General features: G+C 40.4%; 1 long non-coding RNA gene across 1 annotated transcript in view; it reads right to left on the reverse strand.

The window, feature by feature from the left end:
* The window catches only part of LOC144236998 (uncharacterized), a 97,843-nt gene that overhangs the window by 49,707 nt on the left and 29,273 nt on the right, over window positions 1–18,863 (reverse strand). The gene's annotated exons all lie outside the window — the stretch shown is intronic.

Below are 18,863 nucleotides of genomic sequence, written 5' to 3' on the forward strand. Positions count from 1 at the left end.
CCTTCCTACGTGAATCTTGGCTTGCCATAATGAAACCAAATGTCCAGACAGTTCCATCTCTCTAGCCCATAGCAGCTGGAGGGAGAGCATGGCACCCGGGTCAACTCAATGCCTGCATCCTAGACTTTGAACCTTGAGGGTGTAGCCCAGAAAGGCAAGAAAAGGCAAGGTCACATGGCCAGACACAGTGTTTAGCAATGCTGTTGGCAAGCGTCCAACAGAAGCAGGGGTGGGAGTAGCACTCTGAACAGAGGTGCCTTGGCTGTATTCCTTGATTCCTCCCCTTTTCTCAGCTTGGTTTTATCACTGCTAACAATGTTGCAAGCCAAAAGAGGTGAGGGAACATCTCCTTTAGCTCCAAGGATGTACTCTTGTTGGAAAAAACTACGGCAAGACTTTGGAGTGGGGAAAAAAAAAAGATTATTGAGTGTCCTCTTTAAAATGTTTATTTATTTATCTTGAGGGAGAGAGAGAGCATGAGCAGGAGAGGAGCATAGAGAGAGGGGGAAAGAATCCCAAGCAGACTCCACACCATCAGAACAGAGCCCGATGCAGGGCTCGAACTCACGAACTATGAGATCATGACCTGAGCCAAAATCAAGGGTCTAACACTTAACAGACTGAGCCACCCAAGTGCCCCTCAAGTGTCCTCTTTAATGTACCCTTCCCAGCTATTTTTGCCTTTTATCATTTTTGAGCTATTTTACAACTTGATAATTTGTAGAAAGCTGGGAATAATACCAGTGATTCTTCTCCATACAAATGCAAATCAGTTGTGTCAGAAAGAATGCATTCCCACTTTCCTATATAATTGTGTGGTACTTTGAATTCACCTTTCAAGCAGTTATAACTTCTCATCAAGTTCCCCCAATACTTGATGAGTTACAATCTATGCCATATCATATTTATTTGTCAATTCATTTCAGAATTTTTTATCTGCCTATATGTATGTACGGTACCTTAAAGTTTTTCAACCAGTAACATCTCACTTGTGCCCTTAACAATTAATAAGTTACGGGCTCCTGGGTGGTTCAGTCAGTTAAGCATCCAGCTTCAGCTCAGGTCATGATTGATCTAGCTATTGGTGAGTTCAAGCTCCACGTCGGGCTGTGTGCTGACAGCCCAAAGCCTGGAACCTGCTTTGGCTTCTGTGTCTCCTTCTCTCTCTGCCCCTCTCCCTATCGTGCTGTCTCTATCTCTCAGAAATAAATACTTAAAACATTTTTAAAACAATAAGTTAAATAAAATCCATGATGCATGTTCATTTTATATTTGTACCAGAGGCAGGATTTTGCCACTTGAAAATATTATTCTTTAACAATAGTGAATAGGAAAATCACATCACTGTTCTGTCTTTAGCTTGGAGCGCTCTCCCTCTGACCTTTACCAACCACACACAGCCATGCACTTCATGAGACGGGAGACCCAGATGCTGGTTTTAGCTCTCGCCTTAACCAATTTGTTAATTCACACAGCTTCCCTGGACTTCAGGTCACTCATCTTTGAGAAGAAGAGGATGAATTCAATATTCTTTAAGAAGTCAGCTCTGACTCCTTACGATTGACTATATTACATGGCCTTAGGTGTTCTCCACACTATCTTTTTTGAGTTTCTTGTCCCTTTTCCCAGGTCCCACTGTATTTGGTTCTCTTGATTTCACTCTCTGCACAGCAGGTCCTATTTTCCTTCTCTTAATTTCCCAAGATTCGATTCTTTGATATTCAGCTTCCTGTCTCCCCACATCTCAATACACACACACACACACACACACACACACACACACACACACGAATGCAAACCTCTTTGTGGGAACCAAAAGACAATAACAAACTTGTAGTTATTATAGGATTACATGGAAGAAACAAGGAATTTCCACTCTGCTTTGCCATTAATCCCTCCAAAAGAACTACCTCAAAACAAAACAAACAAGCGATTCACTAAAAAATAAACTAGTTGAACAAACAAAGCACTTTGATCTCACTACTCAGTTTCACCCAGGGGTAGATAATAATAGTGCAAGGGATGGGCATTCTTTTCTCTTCTCCATTTCCCTTGCCAGCACCACACTCAGGCTTCCCCAGCTGGGGCAGGAAATGCACATTCTGACAATCACACTGTAGCTTACATAGACAAGTGCTCAGCCCTGCGTGGCACAACTCAGGAGTTCCTGACTCTTTGCCTGTGCTTCACACAACAGAGCAGGAGTCCTTGAGGTCAGTCATCCTCAAGGAATCTGCTCTTACAAAAAGCTTTTATGTGCATTTTCCTGCCAAGTTCACTTAAGAATTGAAACGGGCATCTTTGCTATCTAAAGAAAAGATCCAGGAAGAAAGCCAAATTAGATTCTCCAAAGAGTTGTTTCTAACAGCCATTGCTGGCCAGTGTGATGTGATTTCTAAGCTTTCTCATAGCTCATAAAATATCATGGGGTGTTTGCAGGTTGAAGGAATTGTGCCAAACAAAAAGACAAGAAGAACTTCTAGGCCAAGGAAATCCATGTGCAAAGCATGGACTCTTCAAAGGACCCCAGGGTTCTGAGCATGGGGAGTAAGTTGTTCAATGTGGTGGCAGCAAGCTCCCTTGCTGCCAGGGAGCAGGAGGGAGGATATTAGGAGGAGCAAGCCTGCAAAGACAAGCAAGAGCTCGAATACAAGGGCCAAACTGCTGCCTCTACTGTCAGGAGCTCACAAAAGGAAATCTCTGTCCAATCTGCTACCTTCTTAGTTTATAATTCAACAGAACATGGCGATGTGACGTCTGAAACTTCCTCCTTGAGGTACTCATTCAAATCAATAGCATTTTCCAGAGACAGATACATTTGACCCTAAATGTTTGCTGAAAAGTACATCTATGACGAATAGATGTGTAGTTGGGAGTTTTTGTTTTTCTCTGTGCAAACATGTGATCATCTTTCTCCCCCTGCAACTCATCCTCCAGCATCAAAAGCAATGGAGCAATGATCAGTAGAAGAAAACATGTATAGTTGCAATAACTCCAAATACTTTATGGTGCATCAACAACCCAAGAATTTGGATCTAAGAACATGATTGTTTTCTGTCAAGGAATTTCAAATACATATGCACCTGATTGATTTTTGGTCTCCTGGGGGATAATACATACAGGCAATGCTTCAGTCGCCATGTTTAATGACTAGCACTGGGCTCTCTGCAAGGGCATACCTCCCATGCCTGGTCAACTTATGATGAAGAGAGACCTGGAAAGAGGGACTGCCATCTTGGTAAACTCACACAGTTGCCTAAATCTAAAATCTCCCTGCTCCAAGGCACAACTAGCTCTGAACAGACTCAAGATAGCAGGTTTGCCTCCAACATGATCCCACTTCATACCTACCTTCATCCTTGTTCTGTCCCTTCCCCACTGAGGCATACCAGGTATCTTAGTCAGCTCAAGCTGCCATAACGAAATAGCATAGACTGGATGGCTTAACAGGAATTTATTTGTCACAGTCTGGAGACTGACAACCACAATCAAGGTACCAGTGGAATGCGCGTGGTGACAGCCCTCTCTCCTTGAGTTGCAGACAGCTGTCATGGGCTGTATCTTCCCATGGCCTTTCCACTGTGCTCAGAGAGAGAAAGAGAAAGAGATCTCCTTCTTCCTTTTATAAAGGCACTAATCCCATCATAAATTCCCCACCCTTATGACTTCATCTAACCTACATGCCTCCCAATGGCCACAAGCCCAAAACCAACACACTGGAGGTTAAGGCTTCAACATATGAATCAGGGGACACACCAATATGTAGTGCATAACATTCCACCCCCAGCCCCTCAAAAGTCCTTTTTTTTTTTTTTTGCATGCAAAACACATTCATTCCATCCCAATGGCCTCATAAATCTTAACTCATTCTCATTCTTAACTCATTCTCCAAAGTTCAAGGTCCAAAGTCTCATTTAAATATCATCTCAATCGGGGGCTCCTGAGTGGCTTAGTCAGTTAAGCAGCTGATTCTTGATTTCAGCTGAGGTCATGATCTCATGGCTGTGAGATCAAGCCCTACAATGGGGCTCCGTGCTGAGAATGGGAGGCCTGCTTGGGATTCTGTCCCTCCCTCTCCCTCTACCCTTCCTCACTTGTGTTCTCTCTCTCTCTCTCTCTCTCTCTCTCAAACAAAACAAAACAAAACAAGACAAAAATCATCTCAATCTGCCGTGGGTAAAAACTTGAGAGATGATTCATCTTGAGGCAAAATTCCTTTCCAGCTGTGAGCCTATGATACCAGACAAGTGATGTGCTTCCTAAGTACAATGGTGAGACAGGCATAGGATAGACATTCCTACTCCAAGAAGGAGAAAGAAGACAGAAGGAAAGGCTGGTTGGTCCTAAGCAACTCCAAAGCCTAGCAAGGCAAGTTCCATCAGATTTAAGACTTGAGAAATCCTCTTTGGTTTGGTGCTCTGCCTTCAGAACTGGGGCAGCAGCCACACTGCCAAGGCTTTGCTAGACCGGAGTTGCACTCCCAATGCACCCCCAATGTTTGGGGTTTGGTGGGGTCCTAAGGTTCCACAGGGCAGTTGTACTCCTGACACATGGGTGGGATCTTCCTGGCCCACAGAAAAAGACAGGCAGCCTTATCCTTTGAAACTGAGGAAAAGACAGCCTTGTCTCTGGACCACTGGTGAACATGGCAGTCCTCACAATCTTTGGATCTCCCTTTCGGTCATTCTTCCCTTTCCTTGAACAAAAGCACACATTCTCAGCCAGATAGATCTATGGTCTTGTCTCGTAGAATCCAAGAAGTCTGGTAGACTTCCTTCATTTTTGTCCCAGCTCTGACCCTTCAGTTCAAACTGGCAGTGTTTCTTCTACAATCCCATAACCTTTATCAAGTGATAGTGCATTCATGTCCTTGGTGTTCTCTTTAGAACATGCTTTGTCAGTTTTTGCAATATGGACAGGTGAGAATTTTCCAAATTCCCGAGTTCTGGTTCCTTTTTATGTAACAACTCCTTCTGCAATTCAACCATCTTTTCTCTCATTTTACTCTTCTTTCCTCCCTCTGTTCTCTCATTCTTCAGTCATGGGAGTCAAGCCACTCCTTTAACACTTTGCTTAGAAATCCCCTCAGCTAAATATCTAATTTCATCACTCACAAGTTCTACCTTCCGCAAACACTAGACCACAGTTCAACCAAATCCTTTGTCACTTCATGACAATGATCACCTTCCCTCCATTTTCTGCTAACATGTTCCTCAGCTCAGTCTGAGACTTCCCAGAATCACCCCTCATGTGATTTTCTAGAACGTACCTCAAAACTCTTCCAGCCTCTTCCCATTACCCAGTACCAAGGTATCTTCCAAATATTTAGGTATTTGTTACAACAGCACCCCCACTTCATATATGTTATGGAAAGAGAGAGAAAAAATGATTGATTGATCAATTGATTATAAGGAATTGGTTTACACAATTATGGAGGATGAGAAGTTCCAAGATCTGCAGCTGGCAAGTTGGAGACCCAAGAGAACCAAACATATAAGTTTCATTCTGAGTCCAAGTCCAAAGGCTAGAGAAGACTGATGTCCCAGCTAAAAGAGAAGCAGAGAGAGAGAGAGAGAATTCTTTCTTACTCAGCCTTTTTATCCTATTCAGGTCTTTGTCAGATTGGATGAGGCTCACTCACACAGTGAAGGACAATCTGCTTTACTCAGTCTACTGATTCAAATGTTAACCTCATTCAGAAACATCCTCACGGACATGCCTGGATATAATGTTAAACCAAATATCTAAGCACGTTGGGGCCTAGTCAAGTGGCCACATAAAATTAAGCATCACACCAAGTCAATCAATCTACTGTGACCTGCTTTCTCATCTTTTCCTCACATGTTTAACTCTAACTTTACCTGTTTATCACAATTTTCTGATTTTGTCCAATAATTCTACGAGACTGCTTGATTGCCCCAAAAATTTCTACTAAGCTGTTGATAAGTGCAAATGATTTAACAATTATTCTGCCTATTGCATTTAACTTCTCCTTAAGGAAGAAAAAAATTCTATTGTGCTTTGGTAAAATACATATAGCATAAAATTTACCATTTTAACCATCTTAATATCTTTTGATTCATGTTTATTTTGAGAGAGACAGAGGCAGAGTATGAGTGGGGGAGGGGCAGAGAGACAGAAACACACACAGAAACTGGAGCAGGTTCCAGGCTCTAAGTTGTCAGTACAGAGCCTGACATGGAGCTCCAACCCCAGAACCTGGAGATCATGACCGGAGTCGAAGTCAGACACTTAACTGACTGAGCCACCCAGGCGTCCCACCATTTTAACCATCTTAAAATGTGCAATTTAGTGAGATTAAGTACCTTCCCAATGTTGCACAGCCATCACCACTATTTCCAGAACTTTTGCAACACCCCAAAAGTAAACCCCATACCAGTAAGTAAGTAATCATTCCCTACTCCCCAGCCTTCCTGGCCTCAGGCAACTACTAATTTGCTTTCTATCTCTATGCATTTGCCTATTCTGGGTATTTCATATACAGGGAATTATACATTATGTAACCCTCTGGGTCTGGCTTCCTTCACTTAGCTAAGGAAGAATGTTAGAAGGTGATATTGGAAAATAGAATATATTCTGTGATATAAACATTTAGAGGTATCTTTAAAACCACATCAACTTTCTATTTAATTATTTTACCAAGGTTTAGGGAATTCATCTGTGATCCATCTCCCCCAGACATTATGTTGTTCTTTCTTTCCACGGAGGTTTGAGGCAGCCAAACATAAGCTAGCATCAGGCCAGGGTGCAGAATGTGAGGACACCTCAGAGAGGCCCCTCCCATCAGAGAGGCTTTCCTTCCCTGCAAGTGACCTCACAAAACCATGGGAGCCAGAAGGTCATACAGCCCTGAGGGATAAAAGGATGTCTGCCCACTGACACTTGAGGTCTTTATGAAAATAAAAGTAAGCACATCTCTGCACAGTAAATGATTCACAGGCTTTATTTAAAAAGAAAGAGCATTTATAGAAAAAAAATGGACACGACTTCAATTCCAAAAATCATTTCCAAAAAAAGTACATTTCTAATCAACTGTGAGTGAAAGAGACTGACTTCACAGTTCACACAGCGCAGCTACTGCACTATCAAAGGATCCCAGGTTTGCTGAGATACTGATTCCTACAATGTGGGTGATTTGAAAGGATACACAGCTTTACTGGGAATGTGCTGTACAGATGGCCAGCCCAGACTACAAGTCTGCTAAGTTTTGTGGGAAACGAGCTGTTTGGCAGCCCCCCAGTCTAAAGGGTCTGAGAATGGCATGCCAGAAGGGCTTGGGCCGCAGGGGTTGTTCTAAAACCCTGGAGCCCTGGAGGCCCCACTTGTGGGTTTCAGCCTGTGTCACAGATTTATGTGCTGTGAGCTTCCACAGCTTTCTTTGGTCTAACCAGCGTACCTAAGCAGAAACTTGACTTTCTCAGCTCTTCCTTTTTACTCATCTCCTATTTTTATTAATAACCAGACACAAATAGGCCACCAATAATTTTAGTCTTGATTTCTATCCTCTTGCTACTTATATTTTTGCCGAGATCAAAGTCTAGATTCATCCTCAAGTGAGTTCATTGTTTTCCTGCTTCTATTTCAAAATACGGACCACGTAGTCTTTATAATTTTATTTCATGATGTCTAGCTTAGGTTTAATCATATACACAGGCTTCCGTAGCTCAATGAACAATGTGAGGATAAAGGAAGATGTAGGCCTAATCTGAGCACAAAAGCCTTTATATTTTTCTCCTTCTTTTCAGAAGTTTCTGGGGTCTGTAACTGAACAGGGTGAACTCTGGTTAAAAGTTCATGATTCCTTTTTAAATAATATCATTTCCTTTTTTTTTTTTTTTTTCCATGGGATCCATCATCCCAGAAGGATTCCTATGTTACAGCATAGACATTTAGTTGGTTAAGCATCTGACTTCGGCTGAAGTCGTGATCTCGTGGTTCATGAGTTCGAGCCCTGATTCAGGCTCTTGCTGACAGTGTGGAGCTGGAGCCTGGTTGAGTACTGTGTCTCCGTCTCTCTCTGCCCCTCCTCCACTCATGGTCTGTCTCTCGTTCCCTCAAAAATGAATAAACATTTTTTTTAAGTTAAAAAAAAAAAGACATGTCTACAGGGCTCAGTTGGTTAAGTGTCTGACTCCTGATCTCGACACAGGTCATGATTTCACAGTTTGTGAGTTCGAGCCCCGCATCAGGCTCTGCACTGATAGTGTGGAGCCCGCTTGGGATTCTCTCTCTCTCCCTCTCTCTCTCTGCCCTTCCCCAATTTTCTCTCTCTTAAAATAAATAAATATACATTAAAAATTGTTTTAATTCAAAAGACATGATTACAATGCTAGGTCACTGGATTTTAATAAATACAACTGAATTTATCCACAAAAATAAATATGTCCCCTTCAAATAAGTAGCTGCTTTAGCCTAAATAAGAAGTGACTAAAATAAAAGACTAGCTTTTTCTTTAATATGATTCCTTAAATTACTTTATACAGTAACTCAAAAAAGCGTTCATCGAACATATAGAATAATAGCAGTATGGTTGAAAGAACTATCTAGACCTCCAAAGCAACTCCTCTGAAAAGGAAGACTTTCAACTGAATATATGGAGGGGTTTTTTTTTTTTCATGCTTACTTATTTTAGGAGACAGAGATTACAAGCTGGGGAGGGCAGACAGAGAGACAGAGGCTCTGAACTGGGCTCTATGCTCATGAAAGACAACCTGATGAGGGGCTTGAACTCATAAACTGTGAGATCAGGACCTGAGCCAAAGTTGGATGTTTAACTGACTAAGCCACCCAAGTGCCCCTGGAGGGTTTTATTTTTAAGAAAAATAGGCTTGCCTTGTTTGATTTTCATAGAAACCCTATATTATTGGTGACTAGATAAGAGAGTTGGCTGTTTTTCAACTTACTACAGGATATAATTTAACAATTCAATCTTTGAGTGAACAGAAGTACAAAACCTGAAATACCTTCATTGAACCATGCTTTAGTGATGTCTTCCAAATCAAAATGTTCGCGTGGATATACAATCTGGAAGTCAATAGATATGCTGTGTGCAACCAATAAACATGTATTAAATGTATATATGGATATTAACAAAATATTAAAAAAGTTAATTCTACCCTCTAGAATTTACACTTTTGGTTTCAAATTAAAGTCTTGTTTCCAAAACTAATTTCATTAAGCATGTTTGTGACTGGGTTGCAAGAATAGCATATACCAGAATGTCAGGCACTATACAAATTAATTTAAACAAGTATTGTATTTCACCCACATAGAGATATTTAATCTAAGTAAACCTGTGTTTTATTTTTGTATTCCTATTGATGATGAAAGGGAGAGGGAAATTATTGCACACCGGGCACCTATTATACACATTTCTAATTTAATCTTCTCCACATCTCTGAGCTGAATATTTTTATCCAGATTTATAGATAAAGAAACCAAGGCGTTGGGAATTTAAACAGCAGAACACTGGCACACCACTGGCAAGTGGGAAAAACACACTCATGAGCACTGAGTGTTATGTGGAAACTAATTTGACAATAAACTATTAAAAAAAAAAAAGAAAAAGAAAAACACACTCAGAATTAGCTGACCATAGTCAGAGAAAGAAGTCAAAGGTCACAGCCATTTTCTCTCAACCCCAAAAAACTGATGTTATCATTCCCCATATTTTTTTTTCACTAATCTCAATAATTCTTTTGTCATACTTTTCTGCAAACTGAAATAGTGTGATTACCTCCCAATCTGGGAAAATAAAATGTTCTATGAATTTTTATCATATTATTTATACAAGGAGCCTTTGGAAACCAGTTAAGTGCTTGAACCAGTTAAGGGTTTGGGTGGGACATAAAAAAACAAAGCAAGCTAAATAAAGAACTGTTGAAGTGAATAAGACAGAGGGGAAAAAAATCATGACCCTTAGTCCAAAAACACTAGCAGCCTTAATCATCTATAGAGGTAATAGGTTAAACATTTAACTTATGAAAAGGATAAAGAGGAAATCCTTCAAATAAAATGTAAAAGGAAATTGAGAATCAACATCAGGACATATCATTTGACCTTAGAGACATATTTTACCGGTGACTTTTTAAAGAGTGTTTCTGATTAGTTATTATTAATGGCCTCAATTCTCCAGCTTATCTCCCAGTTCATTTTGCCTCATAAAGCTTATTCAATTTTGCCTTGTATTTTCTTGTTCAGCCCCTATTGACTGACAATTTGCAATGAAACTAAAATAAAGCACCTGGTTTGAGTAATAAATTTTTTAATTACTCTGATGGACAACAGTCCTTTTTCAAAATAAATGCAAGCTCCATAATTTACTAATATTTTGTGAGGGTCTTAACTTATTCCACAGGGTTTCATTCTCATTGTCATCTGTCTTTACCTTTCATCGCCCAAACTAACACTAACCACCCAGATCCTAGAAAGGGTTAAACCTGAAGCAGCTGATGTTTTGACAATGATATGTTTAAAAAAAAAAAAAAAGTCTTATCCAGAAATTTAGACTAGTGAATATTATATCTGAGAAGTTCTCAAAATTTCAAAATTACTTGCCTAATGCTAGCTTTTTTGGTTTGTTTTCTCTAAGTCTCTGTCTTCATGCTTAAAAAGATGTTCAGAAACTTGTGTGCATCGCTCATCTTAAACTGACATGAAGCTGAGCTGAGTGCAGAATTTTCTTTCACTTCAAAGGACATACCACAGGGTACAGAGAAAGAAGGGCTGGGTCCTTCCAGCCAAACACTGCCCTCTGGCACTCATACTCAACTCCCCCGGGATGGAAGAGGGCAAGCTCTGGCCCCAGTAGCCCTAGGTAACATTTCCCACAACCCCTGACTCATAAATATTGACATTTGGGAAAAACAAGAGCAGAAAAGAAAAAAGAACTTTACCCGCCCCCCACTAAAAAAAAAGTTGTTTTCAAGTTGAAATGTTGATATATTTTCTAAAGCTTGATTAATATCAAAGATATTGATATAATTTTAAATAAAATATCATCTTAACATATTAAAATAAACTCTCATCCATCAACAACTAGAGAACACAGAAAAGAAAATCTTGAATAGCCTTTTAAAATTTATGTTTCCGTCAGGAAAATAGTTTAACAGGACTGGGTTGATGCAATTTTTTCTAAAAGTAACTATAACAATGTTCTCGGGGAACATCTTTTCTGCTGAATACCAATTTTTAAATCATAGTGACTTTAAAATTCTTTATTTTCAGCAAAATCCTTTATTTTGCTTTCAAATATTTGTCTCCACCTCTCTGTGCTTCAAAAAACAGAAATAATATGGTTAACTAAGACCTCTGAGAATTCCTCACAGACCCTAGGCCTGTTTGTTTCCATTGTGGAACTACAGCGCAACCTGGTGGTGTATGTGTGTAAATAGCCAAAATTACAAACCAAAGTAAGAGAATGCCTAGTGTTTAGGCTTTTAGAAAATAAAGTATTGGGGAAAAGAACGAATGGCTCTCTTAAATCATAAGGAATAAATCTTCTTATAGTTTCTAAAATAATATACCTTAAGAATGGTTTAGTAACTTTACTAATGAGTCATTGACATAAACTGACACAATTTTTAACATTCATATTTTTTCACAATAATCTCCCTTTTTATAACTTTCCAATTGTCTGAACACTGTTTCAAATGCATTTAAGGGGAAAGATATCTTTAATAAGTGCCAAAGTAAACTAATATTTTACCAGCCCTGGGAGAATTCCTTTCTGCTTTGTGCCACAGGTCCAATAAGCACCATCAAAAGACCAAAAAAGAAAAACACACTTGTCATGAGATTTTTCCCGAGCTGTCAAATTTTAGCTAACAAGAACTTAGTTAATTAGGCTCCTTTCCATTCTTAAAAAGAAATGTAATTTTTATATTTTTCCCTAAAAGCAAAGACAATTTTATATGCCTTTCTTTCACAAATAACAATAACATTGATGCAAAATCTTATAGACAAAACAGTGATTCACAGTAACTATAATAGTTTATTATCTCTTATCTAATCCTTTCCACAACCCTATCGAATTAAGATCAGTCTCACCCTCTAACAAAGTATAACACCAAGGCTTAGGGATATAAAATAACTTATGCAAGGTCACTCAGCTAATGAGTGACAGAAGGGACTGAACTCTTCAAAGCCCATATTCAGGCTCTGGCACACAGTAGGTCCTCAATAAATGTTGATTGACTCAGTGAACAAATGTACCTCTTGCAGGATAGGAAAAGGAAGCCTGGACTAGATACAGTCTTTTGACTCTCCATCCAGTAATTTTTCCAGTAAACTTTCGACATACTTCAACTTTTCTCTTGCATCTACATGTAATTATACTCTTCTGAGGCTCCAAAGTGCCTTCTATTTTCCAGAAAAACACAAAGAAGCAATACCAGCCTGGAGTCACCTGAGTCTCACGTCTAAGCTGTTTTGTTCATGAGATTCTAACAGGACCTTTACAACTCATGTGCCATAGATACTTTTGGAAGCCCAGTGAAGCTCCTGGGACCCATCCCAAAATAATCTTACTAAATATATTACAAAGGAAATCAACTATTTAAAATAATATTTTCAGGGGTGTGGGGGTGGCTCATTTGGTTGAGCATCTGCCTTTGGCTCAGGTCATGATCATAGTTCATGAGTTTGAGCCCCACGTGAGGCTCTGTGCTGACAGCCTGTCAGTGCAAAGGCAACTTCAGATCCTCTGTCTCCCTCTCTCTGCCCCTCCCCCGCTTACAGTCTCCCAAAAATAAATATTTTAAAAATTGAAATATTTTCAAATATTTTTTTAAAAACTAACTTGTAATATATTTACTCATCAATCCATTAAATAATGAGGTTAGCACTCATGGCAGATTTAATAACTACTTTTATTAATAAATAACTGTTATAAATGTTATTTTGAGATATCTGAAATTACTGTAATAAATTCATTATCTGTGACTTCTATTGGTAAAAGAGGTATTGTTATATTAATAGGAAATCTGATAAAGGGCTAGTATCCAAAATCTACAAAGAACTTAGCAAACTCAACACCCAAAAAACAAATAGTCCAGTTAACAAATTGGCACAAGACATGAATAGATACTTTTCCAAAGAAGACATCCAGGTGGCTAACAGACGTATGAAAAGATGCTCAACATCATTCAGCATCAGGGAAATACGAATCAAAACCTTGATGAGATACCACCTCACACCTGTCAGAATGGCTAAAATTAACAACAAGTTTTGGGGAGGATGTGAAGAAAGAGGAAACGTCTTGCACTGTTGGTGGGAATGCAAACTGGTGCAGCCACTCTGGAGAACAGTATGGAGGTTTCTGAAAAAGTTAAGAATAGAACTACCCTAGATCTAGCAATTGTACTACTAGGTATTTACCCAAAGGATACAAAAACACAGATTCAAAGGACTACATGTACCCCAATGTTTATAGCATTATCAACAATAACCAAGCTATGGAGAGAGCCCTAATGTCCACCTAATGTCCATTGACTGATGGGAATGGATAAAGAAGTTGTGAGATATATATATATCACATTATGTATGTATACACAATTGAGTGTATACACACACACACACATACATACACAATGGAGTATTACTCAGCAATAAAAAGAATGAATTCTTGCCATTTACAAAGACATGGATGTAGTTAGACTGTATTATTCTAAGTGAAAAGTCAGAGAAAGACAAATGCCATATGATTTCATTAATATGTGGAATTTAAGAAACAAAACAGATAGGGCAACTGGGTGGCTCTGTTGGTTAAGCCTCCAACTCTTAGTTTCAGCTTAGATCATGATCTCACGGTTTTGTGGGTTCGAGCCCTGTGTCAAGCTCTGGGCTGACAGTGTGGAGCCTGCTTAGTGTTCTCTCTCCCCCCCTCTCTCTCTGCCTCTCCCCTGCTCACACTGTCTTTGCCAAAAATAGGTAAACTTAAGAAAAAACAGATGAACACATGGGGGGGGAGAAACCATGAGAGACTCTTTTAAATTATTTTTTAAAATTTATTTATTTTTGAGAGAGAGAGAATGTGTGTGTGTGCACAAGTTGGGGAGAGGAAGAGAGAGGGAGAGAGAGAGAATCCCTAGCAGTCTCCACATGACAGCACGGAGCCCTACACAGGGCACAGACTCACGTACCCAGAACTGAATCATGAGATCATGACCTGAACCAAAATCAGGAGTCAGACCAACTGAGCCACCCAGGCACCTGAAATCAGTCTAATCTTGAAAAAGTTACCTACAGGGGTACCTGGGTGGCTCAGTCAGTTAAGTGTCCAACTTCAGTTCAGGTCATGATTCCCGAGCCCTACGTCAGGCTCTGAGCTGTCAGCACTGCTTCAGATTCTGTGTCTCCCTCTCTCTCTTCTCCTCTCCCATTCACATTCTGTCTCTCTCTCTCTCTCAAAAATAAATTAAGAACACTTTAAAAATTATGTTTAAAAAATTACCTGTAGACAGATCTTTCCAAAAAATAAATTATAAAAAAATTGTTAAATTCAAGAAATGCTTTCAGTACATATACTTATTTACATTTATATATATTCCCTTGATTACTATGTGAGGTATATATTTTAATATGAATGGTCTGAGGCGAGTCTCCAAAAATAAGTATGCCTAGGTTCTGGAAAAGTATTAAAACGGCCTTGCCTGAGTCTTATGACATTAATCAGCAAATAAACAAATATTGATTGATTGCCAATAATTCCATTTGATTTAGCAAATATTTGTGGAACAGCTACTATATACCATACACTCTTCTGGAAGTGTTAGGAAATAAGTAAAAAATGAATAATTTTGTATCATTTGTGTAGCACTTTATAATCTCCAAAACAGTTCTATATACATCCTTCATCTAAGCCTAATTACAACACTGAGGGAGAGGTAAGCCTGGAGACTTACTCACTAATTCTTTATTTCCACAATAAATGCTACTTCAGACACATGGTGGATACTCAATAAATACTATTCTGAATTAGGGTTGCCAGGTAAAATATATAGCACTCAATTAAATTTGAATTTCAGATAAAAAACAAGCTATTTAATATAAGTTTGTTCCATGCAATATTGTCACATACACTGTATTCATTTAGTGGGGCATCCCTAACAAAGTACTACATACAGACTGGGTGACTTAAACAACAGAAATTTATTTTCTCAGAGTTCTGGAGGCTAGAAGTCCAAGATCAAAGTATCAGTAAAGTGGGTTTCTTCTGAAGCCTCTCCTTGGCTTGCAGGTGTCTGTTTTCTCACTGTGTCCTCACAGGGTCTTCTTTCTACACCTGTCTGTATCCTAATCTCTTCTTCTTATAAGACACCAATCATAGTAGATTAGGGCCCACCCTAGCAACCTCATTTTCTCTTAATTGCCTGTTTAAAGGCATTATCTCCAGTCACTGTTGCAATCTGAGGTACTGGGGGTTAGGACTTCAATATACAAATTTTGGAGGTACATAAGTTAGCCCACAACACAGACTAAAACATTCTTATCTGAAATTGAAATTTCACTGGGCATTCTGTATTTTTATTTGCTAAATATGGCAACCCTACCCTGTAGTTCTCTGGATTTCTCTGCCTCAGAGCTCTCTCCACTGCAGAAACTCAACCATGGGTAGAAACAGGCCAGAAGTATAAGGAAGTTAAGCATAGTGTGAGCTGCCAGGAATCACCAGCTTTCTCTCTCTGTCTTCTCTCTGTCTCTCTCTCTCTCTCTCTCTCTCTGTCTCTCTCTCTCTCTCTTTCTCTCAGAGATAATTCTGAACTACAAAATCTCCCAGAGATACTCAGTGGGTTGGTGCCCAGCTGCCCATTAATACACCTGTACTGGCTTCCTTTCCTTCCCTAACTCTCCTCTGAGAAATAAGGAAGATGATTCATTTTCAGAAATACCAAATAAAAGCTGTGCTGTCTAGTTAATAGGTTTAAAACCTATTGAAAATATGTACGAACTGCCCACAACATACACACACAGACACACACACACACACACACACACACACACACACACAATGGAGTCTCAAACCCTTAGACACTTCACTTCTTGGTTTTTCCCCTATCAGTTTCCCAGGCTTATTTTCTTGGGCTTTCCAATGAGCATGCACTAAAGAACAAAGAAGGGACTAAGAGTCTGTGTCACCTCAAGGAATGTACATTTGTTCCAGTCAGACTACTTTTTACCTTACATGGGCATAGGCGATGTCCGGGAAAGGCTGTAACCTCTGTAGTACACAGCCAATGAGGAATCAGGGGAGGGACTTTCACACAAGGAGATAAATTGACTGCTGTAACTGCCTCCAGTGTGCCTGTCCGTCAGACACCTGCTCTTACAAGAACGTTGATTAAAGCCTCGCTTCACTGTCTCTCCTTTGATTGGGTCAGTGGGCTCATTTCTCACACCTTCCCACTCCCCTTCTCCACTTCCTGGAGTTATCTCCCAAAGAAACCTTGATATTTACATCTTTTTCTCAGCATCTGCTTCTGAGGGAACTCAACCAAAATGCTTATTGAACTGAAGAGCCTAAGTTACGTCATTTTGAGATTAAGGCCTCCATTAAGAGCAACCTCGGGCTGCACGTAGCCCCAGTTCCAGGAAAAGCCTCAGATTTTTCAAGGCTAAAGCCATCCTCGGACCGCCCTCAGGTCAGCTAATCAAAAAACATTCCTGTGAGGGCACCTGGGTGGCTTGGTCGGTTGAGTGTCTGACTTTCGCTTGGGTCATGATCTCGCGGTTCGTGGGTTCGAGCCCCGCATCGGGCTCTGTGCTGGCTGCCAGCTTGGAGCCTGGAGACTGTTTCAGTCTGTGACTCCCTCTCTCTCTGACCCTCCCCTGCTCACGCTGTCTCTCTCTCTCTCTCTCCTAGAAATAAATAAAAATATTTAAAAAAAAAAACATTCCTGTGGTCTGAGTCAAGGCTGGGAACTGTAGACAATTATTTTGTACAAACTAGCCAATCACTCACCGTTTGCCTGAACCCCACATAGGCCCTTTGAACTCACCTCATAATTGGTCATTTTCAAAGGATTCTCAAGAGTCATGATTGGGTCCCACCAAAAGTAATGAACACCTCACAGATACTGAGTGGTCAAAGCTGTCACCATGGGTGCTGTACAATTGTAATTGGTACTTATGTGATGATGGTATACTTACAACGTGTGCACTGTAACACTCCCTTACCCCATAAAAACCCTACTCGCTATTGTTCGGGGCTTCACCTTGCTACCACTACACCGGTAGGTGGGTGAGGCCCTGCTCGAACTTGTAATAAAGACCCTTTTGTACTTGCATCGGTGTCAGCTCCTTGGTGGTCTCTGGGGACTCATGAATCGGGCACAACAGAACTAACTCCCCATTTTCAGATGAGAACTTTGGGGAGGATAACAGATGCTGAAGAAAGAGCATGGGGACGGATAATGCTGGGCCTTTTTTCCTTTATTCAGCACTGCCTCAAGTACCAATCCTTAAACTCCTGTCTTATACCAAGCCCCAGGAGAGTCCCTTTACAGTTGCTTAGTTAATCCTTTCAACTACTCAGCAGGGTAGCTATCTACTGCCAAATTGCAAATGGGGAAGTGGATGCTCAGAGAGATTTTCTAAAGTGGCTGTGGCCATGGCAAATGTCTTTTCCTTTGCTTAAAAGTGAGTTGAGGGGCTCCTGGGTGGCTTAGTCGGTTAAGCGTCCGACTTTCGCTTAGGTCATGATCTCGCGGTTCGTGGGTTTGAGCCCCGCGTTGGGCTCTGTGCTGACTGCCAGCTCAGAGCCTGGAGCCTGTTTCAGTCTGTGACTCCCTCTCTCTCTGACCCTCCCCTGCTCACGCTGGCTGTCTCTCTCTCTCCTAGAAATAAATAAAACATTAAAACAAAAAGTGAGTTGAGAATGCATAAGATCTACATATGAATAGCTAACTACAAACACAAGGCAGCGGGTGGAAGTGTATGACAGGTAGCTAGAGAGGAAGTCCTATGGGAGTCCAAAGAGAGATGAGGGTGAACAGCAGGGAAATCTTCACACAGGAGGTGGGACCTGGGCTGCGTCTTAGCAGATATGTTAGCTTCATCCGTGAGAGGAGGGCAGGGAGAGTTCTGGGGTGGATGAACACAACGCAGAAGCAGCCCTGAGCAGGTGTGCTGTGACTGTAAATACATGGGTGGCCCGAGGATGTAGGTATAGGGGACAAGGCCTTATTGTAGAGGCCTGAGAATGCCAGGTAAGAAATATGGAGTTCTTCTAACTAATGTGGAGCAAATGAAGTTTGTTAAAAGAAGAAATTTGACATGATCAATTGACATGATCAATTGACAGCAGTTTCATCTGCTGTGGCAGGCAGGGTGGCTTGAAATAGAAAGATTGGCTAGTAGACACCTGTCAGTCCATGTTTATGATAATAAAGACCTGAGAATAATAAACAGGAAGCTATAGACGATGTTATAAAGAAGGAATGATCAAATCTGAGTCATGGAAGTGGCAGGGCGAAGAAAGAGTAAAGAAAATTCCTTTACTGCACCAGGGTATGGGCGAAATGGTACCATGAACAAGAAACTGGGAAGTTGGGTATAAGAGGATAAGCAAACTAACTCACTCAAAGTATGATCATTTCTCTAAAAATTATACTCTTAAGATTTTCTGAATGATCTGGAATTGTGACTATGTCCCCATCTAGACAAAAGTGACTGGAACCTATGGGTGACACACTTATATCTTCTCTACCCTCCCCATTCCATCCCATGACCTTGCCTGTCACCTAAGACCACAATCAATCAATTGCCAACTATAAAGGACATGTATTGCCATCACTCCCCCCCCCCATTCATCTGGAAATGGCATTTGTCTTTCCCCTACAGGT

The sequence above is a fragment of the Crocuta crocuta genome, unplaced genomic scaffold, assembly GCF_008692635.1.
Source record: "Crocuta crocuta isolate KB4526 unplaced genomic scaffold, BGI_CrCroc_1.0 scaffold345, whole genome shotgun sequence".
Taxonomy (NCBI): Eukaryota; Metazoa; Chordata; class Mammalia; order Carnivora; family Hyaenidae; genus Crocuta; species Crocuta crocuta.